Source organism: Rhinopithecus bieti, unplaced genomic scaffold (assembly GCF_001698545.2).
Source record: "Rhinopithecus bieti isolate Rb0 unplaced genomic scaffold, ASM169854v2 scaffold_14232, whole genome shotgun sequence".
NCBI lineage: Eukaryota > Metazoa > Chordata > Mammalia > Primates > Cercopithecidae > Rhinopithecus > Rhinopithecus bieti.
In genome coordinates this window covers 2,149,797-2,157,937 of record NW_016807906.1, presented here as the reverse complement: position 1 = coordinate 2,157,937, position 8,141 = coordinate 2,149,797, and the positions used below count along the sequence as shown (strand labels likewise).

Sequence of the window (8,141 nt, the reverse complement as noted above, 5' to 3'; positions counted from 1 at the left end):
CAGGTTCAAGCGATTCTTTTGCCTCAGCCTCCTGAGTAGCTGGGACCACAGGTGCATGCCACCACATCTGGCTAATTTTTTTTATTTGTAGTAGAGACAGAGTTTCACTGTGTTAGCCAGGATGGTCTCCATCTCCTGACCTCGTGATCCACCTGCCTCAGCCTCCCAAAGCGCTGGGATTACAGGCGTGAGCCACCACACCCGGCCAATAAGGCCAACTGTTATTATTATTCTCATTCTACTAGTGCAACAACTTCAGCAAGGTTTACCTAGCTACCAAAACAATAAAAATAAAATAAAATAAAGTAGACTGGAGATAATTTCATCTCCACAAAAGTTTCCACAACAAAATAACTTCTACTTTTATATATTTAGAATATAATTCAATTGACCAGTTTTTGTCTCCTAAGAATATACTACATACTCCTTAAAGTAAAATACATCTCAATGTATGTTTCTTTATTTTAGAGTGCCTTGGATACAGAAATTTAATTCCTAAGTCAGCTTTTCAGATAACCCTTAAGAGGACAACACACCCTTTTTTTGCTTCTGGATAAAAAGTCCCAGCAGTTGCACATTGCTTCTGGGTTTGCAGCTTCACTGCTCTTTGGGCCTTGGGTCAGCAGCCCTGCCTACACCTTGTGACTAAGGTCCATTGGACAAAACCAGATGAAAAAAAATGGGACAAAAACCAGGTAGGGTGCTCAAGAAGAGTTTGGGCTATAAATTCACATAGCGAAATTTCCCTTTGCAGTCTCATCTTTTATTTTTTTTCTTGGCTTTGCTTGTTTCACTAGCATTCAAACCCAAAGCTCATCCCTTTTAAACCTCCATTCCTCCCTTTCCTCATCAGGTGCCTGGCGTGTGAGGTGCCACTGTGCTCATGAGGGAACTGGGCTGCTCTCCTTCTTCTGCTTTGAGGAGGGTCGGTTTTTTTTTTTCTTTTCCTTTTAATAAAGGCCTTTTCACGTTTGTTTCTCAGGCCTTCCTCAAATACAAAACTGTCACTGTACCCTGCTCCTTCCAACTCTAGGATATCAACTTCAAACCTTTGATGAACTAAGTGGTAAGTAGGAAAACTTGGGTAAATGTAAGGCAGCCTGGGCATGCCTCTGGAAGACTCAAACCCTAACGCAGAAACGTTTAGTTCGTAATCTCTGAAATAGTAAAAAACAAACAGAGCAAAACTCCACCTCCCCCCCAGCTTTCCTTTCACGTCTTGGTTCGGTAATAAGAAAAGCTAATCCACCCCCTAGTGCAGCTGCAGCCTCCTTCTCTGCCAGGCTCACCTAGAACATTCACTGCATCATTGCATCCAAGCCAAACTCAGTTACTGAGGCAACTAAGTTTTCCTTCCCAAAGGGTCACAGGGAAACACATCCCTCGGGATCCCCTGGTAACCGTCCACCGATAATGCTGGGGAACCACAACAGCAAATGACTCGCTTTCCAAGGCTGGAGCTGGCCGCCTCGGTCGGCCACAGCGGGGGTGTGCGTTGGGGGTGTGCAGCATCCAGTTACATTCCTGACCCACTTTCGCGTCCCCTCCCTCCCCCTCCTCTTCCTCCTGCTCCCCAGCAAGCCGCGAGGGCGCCAGCACTCCGAGAAGCCACCCGCGAGCACTCCCTAGACCGCTGCCGGCTGGGTGCACCCGGCGTCGGGCACTACGGGGGGGACCCCGAGGGAGCCTGCCCCACCCCCCACCCCCGGCTTCCCTGCGCGCTCCCTCCTCGGCGGCGTGGACCCGCGGGCACCTGTTGGCGACCTCAGCCCCAAGCCGAGCCCCCCCCCCGCCCCCTCTCCATCCTCGCGGCAAAGTCCCCTGTGGGAGGGAATGGGAACACTGCCCAGCTCCCGTTCTGCAAACCCCGCTTTGCTAGGAGGGCGCAGGGGCCGGCGGGGGACGTCTGCACAGCTGTTCAACTTAGCAAAGTGCAAAAGCGCCGCAGCCAAGCAAGCGGCAACTGCGTGGAGGGGATACTAACCCCCCCATCACCCGCCTCCCCCGAGGAGAGATGGGGTGCGCCCGCCCCTAGCCCAAATCCTTTGGAAACCTGGGCTCCTCGCTCTCGCAGGGTGGGGATGCTGTGGAGTCCGGGCTGGGGCCGCAGGGGCGAGGGCAGGTAGCGAGCGGGTGGTGACGGGTGGGTGTGCGTTCCGGGTAGCCCGGTGCAGGAAGGGGGAGGGAAGCTGCCGTCGCAGCTGCAACTTCTGAGCGTGCAGAACAACTCAGCAACTTTGCCTGCCCCGCGCGCCCCTCCCCCGCGCCACCGGGCCGGGCCGGGGGCTGCGCGGCGCCTTCGGGGGCAGACTGGAGTTGCGGGCCAGTGGGGAGGGGACTGGGCTGGGGCTGCGGAAGTGGCACAGCCTCTCGGGGGGCAGGCGTTGGGGGGCGCACCCACCAGCCCCGGGGCTTGGAAAGTGCGCCCGGGCCCCCACCAGCCAGGCCCTCGACTGCCGCAGGGCTCAGCGCAAGGAAGAGGGCGGAAGGATGGCGGCGGAACCATGGAAACTGTGCTGGGCGGATAAATAAGGAGAGGGCCGCGCTAGGCCGTCCCGGGCTGCCAGCATCTCTGAGGGCGGATGCAGCGCCCGGGGGAACCGCGGCTCAGCTCGCACAAGTTGTTCTTCTCGAGCCGCCGCAGGGCTGCTGCCCTCCCGCCAGGCTCTGCGCCTCAGCCGCCCTCGGGGGGCGCCGCCTGGAGAGGCAGGCCCCAACCGGGAAGCAGGCCGCCAGGGAGGGCTACGAGGTGTGGGGCAGAGGAGAGTGTGAAGGTGACCCCGGGGTCATCAGCTGTTTGTTCCGGGTCTTAAAGACTGCGCAAAGCCCTGGCCGGTCTCTCTGGTCCCGAGAGCCTGGAAAACTCCAGGTGCGCGTCCGGGAAGGTGGATTCAGGTAGTTCAGACACTCAGAAGCTTCAGTGGGGCTAAACCCAGGAGTACAGGGAAAGACTGGGAACCTAGGACGACCTGGGATAGCACTCGATGTCCCCGAAGTCGTGCCCACACCTTTTCAGGGCGGCTGCCGGGAGTCTGATTGGCAACTGGGAAGCAGGGTGTAAACCGGGAGGCTCTGGCCAGGCCCCTGCGCTCAACCGCACCCATTCCCTGCAAGCAAACTTAGCCTCCAACCTTCCTCCCAGAGCTCACACACCATCTGACTCACTGCCGAGTTACGGATGCTCTCTGGCCAAGCCTATTGCCTGTAAAGCTAGAGGTTGTTCAATGGTGGTATTTTGGGGTTGAGTCACTTCAGGGTGTGGGGATCTTCAGACGCAAAGGGGTTATTTCAAGTGAAAGTAAACTACCTGCGCGGAGAAGCCTGGCAACCAGCTGAATGATTTAATTACATGCCATCTTAATTTAAAGAGATTTGCATGCTCATGAGGTCAGCTGGACAGTTACCTTGTGATGTGTACCTGGAAATTACTTTTTAACTGGATAAGGTCAATTAATTTCACACCACGAACGGGTGAACAGTATTTCTCTTTTTTGGATTCAAAATTTTGGTTCTTTTACTTCTTTTTCTCTTTTCTCTAATCCCATGACATTATTTTCTCCTACTTCTTAATGAAAAAAAAAATCACCTTCTACCTTTTTCCTCTGAAATAATTATGAAAGTCTAGGCTAGAGCATAGTTTTCCAGAATATCATGCCAAAGAACTAAATCTTCAGTAGGTCCTTAAGTTATATTTGAAAAAAGGGCTCTGAGGTCATATATCACAACACATTTATTCCCAAACAGTTTTGAATATTAACATCTCTCATGTCTTATATTTGGTGCCGTCTTAGCATTGGGTCATAGTTTAATTGGCAATAATTTTCTTTCTTAGTGGTCCATAAAATAAGGAAGTTTGAGAAATGCTGACTTAAACGAGTTAAATCAAGTGTATTTGTTACACAAGAAAACAAATACAGCAGCGTAAGGCCTTTCAGAATCTTTGATGTGCTAAGGTGTTTGTGAATCACCACGAAGCGTTTATAATATGAAAACTTTCCTAAGTATATTTGTTCAGTCACCGTTTTTGGTTTTGGTTTTTGGTGAGGATTTTGCCTAGGGCTCGTATTCCTTTTGGGTGCTGCTGCTCTGCTGCTGTAGGGATTGTGGCAGATTTGAACAGGGTTGAGAGAAATGTTCACGTTTCAAAATGATGTCATTAGGAATCATCAATTGATAAACCAAATTTAGTATAATTACCAGAAAGAGATAGACCATTTGAGGAAACATTTAAAGGCAGAACTATTGACATGTGACTGTAGAAACTGAATCAGGACCATCTTTAGGGAATTGGTTCCAGGGAACATTTAGTAAGTCAGAAATTTCATGTATCTGATATATCTAATCCATCTTACACTACCTCCTGCATTATTTTAATTTGTAGGAGTTAATAAAAATGTCTTATTTAAATTAGACTGGCACTAAGCTACTCCCCAATTACTTACAAAAGCCCCCCAAAACATTGTTATAGAAAAATAAGAAAGGCTGGTGAGCACATAAAAATGTACTGCAGGCTGGGCGTGGTGGCTCACACCTATAATCCCAGCACTTTGGGAGACCAAAGTGGGAGGATCACCTGAGGTCGGCAGTTAGAGACCAGCCTGACCAACATGGAGAAACCCCATCTCTACTAAAAATACAAAAAATTAGCCGGGCATGGTGGCGCATGCCTGTAATCCCAGCTACTTGGAGGGCTGAGGGAGGAGAATCGCTTGAACCTGGGAGGTAGAGGTTGCAGTGAGCCAAGATCCCATCATTGCACTCTGGCCTGGGCAATAAGAGTGAAACTCCATCTCAAAAAAAAAAGTGTACTCTAATTAAAAAGAAAGAAAGAGCAAGAAGCAGGTACAATTTTCCAAAGACAAATAAAATTGGAGATAGAAGGCCAGATGTGGTGGTTCATACATGTAACCCCAGCACTTTGTGAGGCCAAGGCAGGAGGATCTCTTGAGGACAGGATAAGACCAACCTGGGGCAACAACGTAAGAACCCATCTCTACAAAAAAACTTAAAACAAAAAATTAGCTGAGTGTGTTTTCATGTGCCTGTGGTCCCAGCTACTCAGGAGACTGAGGTGGGAGGATTGCTTAAGCCCAGGAGTTTGAGGCTGCAGTGAGCTGTGATCACACCACTGCAGTCCAGTCTGAGTGACGGAGTGAGATCTTGTCTCTGGGAAAAAAAAAAATTGAGCATAGGAAAGAAAAATCTACCTCACTGATCCCTTACTAAAGATAAGAAGTAGAGCAGAGACTTTTATAAGCAAATAACATATCCTACTTAGAATGTTTAAGATACAAATATAAAATGTGAATTTATGTACATTGGCTCATTTCATGGTACAGTAATCCTGTAAGTTGGATGGAGCTACCATTCTTACCCTCAGATTGCATACCCTCCCATTCATTTATGTAACAAGCACTTATTGAGAACTTACCAGGCTCCAGACAGGACCCTGGACTTTGATGAAAGAAAGACAAATACGAGAAAACCCGACTCTCTAGAAATTCAGTTTTGATAGAAGAGATGATATGTAAAATAAATAATTGTAATATAGTGTGACATTAAGGCTTAGAAAGGTTAATGACTTACCCAAGGGACCTAGAGTCAGGATTCAACTAGTCTTACGATTTCATAAGACCCACTCTCTTCTACAATAGACATTCTCTCATTTTTGCAAATAACACCATGCAGATGTAGCTTTTGACGTAGACATAAAACCAAACATGTTGAATCTTAAAAGCCAGAAAGATATTTAGAAATTACATAGGCTAACCCACTCATTTTACAGGCCTGGAAACTGAGACAAAGAAGAGAGATACGCTCAAGGTTATACAGTTATATAACAACCACATTAAGATTAGAATCAAGGCTTCCCCACCCCCAGCTCTGTGCACTTTAAGGCACTGCCGTACAGTAAGAGACAGTGAGAAGAAGTCTTAATAGAGCCTGTTTCCACTGCTGTGCAGTGTTTGGGCCCATCTCAATAAAGGCCTAGAGTGATTGTTGAATCAGTGATAAAATGTCCCATGACTAAGCACTTATTTAAAGATATATTTCTCAGAGGAACTGTAAGGGGATTTCAGCTGTGTGAGTTCCTTAAAAGCAGCCACCATCCTTAGAAGTTGAAGATACAGTTGATTTTAAAAAGTAAACAAACATGGGATGTTTGGGGAAATTTGAATACTATATATTAAAGACTATTAAGGAATTATTGTTACTGGTTTGAGTATTAGTGAATTTGTGATCACACTATATTTTTCAAAGAGTTCTCATGTCTTAGACATACATCATGAAATATTTGCACCAAAATGATGTGATGTCTGGTATTAAAATAATACAGCTTTTTTTTTTTTTTTTTTGGTGGGGTAGAAAATGAAAAATATAAATGAAATAAGATGCCATTTGCTGAAACTGGGTGGTAGGCATGTGAGAATTCATTATACTATTATGTCTACTTTTGTGTATCTTTAAGAATTTCCAAAATAAAAAGGCCTTCTTTTTTGTCTATATGAAAGAAAAATGTTTTCCCTTCATTTTAGTTATGCACAGAAAGGGATACGCTCTATGTATTTCAGCCAGCTAACATTCTTCCTATGGAATATTAAGTTAGTCCCAATGCCACATCATCATGGAATCTATAGTATCATTAAGGGCCTCTTTGTGGGTAAGAAGAGTTGGTGCATTTCTGTTTTTATTATAAGATTTATAGAGCTGGTTTATAATACTGTATTCTTAATTGTATGGGTCATATATTTAAAACACATGTGGTAGCTACAGTTCTGGTTCTATTTGGAATGACTTTGGATTTTTTTCCCTTTCTGTTCATATAAGGTGTATCCGCATCTGGAAACGATCAAAATCTCACAAAGACAACAATGAATGTGGTTAATTTAAGGGATGGACACCACTGAGGTTGTAAGCAAGATCACTATCATTCAATAAATATTTGATTGGCAAAACTTCTGGTTTTGTAGGGAGCTGGAAAACTGTAATGTGGGCGGGATTTCTAAGCACATGGGAATGAAACTAATTGCAAGATGAGACTAACTTCACGTACTCAGATGCTTAGGGGAAAAATATTTTTATTTCACTTGGCTTAAATTTCAGAAAAACACTTTAAGGATGTGTTGAGCATCCCTTCCTGCTTTCGCATCGTATTTCTGCTTTAAGTCAGTGGTTCCCAGTTGGTGGCTAAATACTCCCTCAGGGACACCGAGTTACTGCAAAGGGTCATGGGTGTTTTATGTGCACCCAGCACTTCCTGCAAATGGAATAATAGTACTGGTATAAAAAGGCACTCTGTCCAAATGTATGTCTTTGTCATTAATTAATAAACCACAAATTCATTTAGAAGCATTTTACATTTATACATTTTACATTATTATTTGGTTATGTATCTTTTATTTATGTATTTATTTTTTTGAAACAGAGCCTCCCTCTGTCACCCAGGCTGGAGTGCAGTGGTGTGATCTCGGCTCACTGCAACCCCTGCCTCCCAGGTTCGAGTGATTCTTCTGCCTCAGCTTCCTGAGTAGCTGGGATTACAGGTGCCTGCCATCACGCCCAGCTAATTTTTATATATCTTTTAAATTAATGAATACTAAAGTACAACTATTGTTTTATATATATGGTGGGGGTCAAAAAAGGAGATCCAACTCTGATGAGAGAGAAAATCAATTTAGTAAAGCAGACATTCTCTCTCCCTCTCTCTCTCTCTTTCTCTTTCTATCCTTATTTTATGTAACACATAATTTTTTGATTGATTTTATGGAATATAATGGTGTTGGGGATAACTCTATGTTCTCATCACATTTGTTTTATCATTTGGCTATCAAAACTAGAAGCTCCAAACATCTTTTCTTTGCAACTTCTTTATTACCTAATCTACTTTGGTGCCCAAGCCAAGAAAAAATTTTACAATCCATGCACACTATCAGACCTGAAATACTCAAGATATACGTCTCTGCTGGAACTTTTTACTGTCATGAAAACAAAATCGAGTGGTACTTGTCAGAAATACAAATGGTGTTCATAGTGACTCAGAAGGTTTTATTACAAAGTAAATTTTTACTCTGAATTTCTCTACTTGCCCTGTATAATTTTCCCTTCAGCAGGATATCTTTTTTTTTTTTTTTTTTTTTTTT

General features: G+C 44.8%; 1 long non-coding RNA gene across 1 annotated transcript; it reads left to right on the top strand.

Moving 5' to 3' along the window:
* The first annotated feature begins 479 nt into the window (after window positions 1–479).
* LOC108537031 (uncharacterized) lies at window positions 480–6,916 on the top strand. Its single transcript, XR_001887692.1, has 3 exons — window positions 480–695; window positions 983–1,066; window positions 6,829–6,916. It is a non-coding gene; the product is annotated as an uncharacterized LOC108537031 (long non-coding RNA).
* Window positions 6,917–8,141: the final 1,225 nt, after the last annotated feature.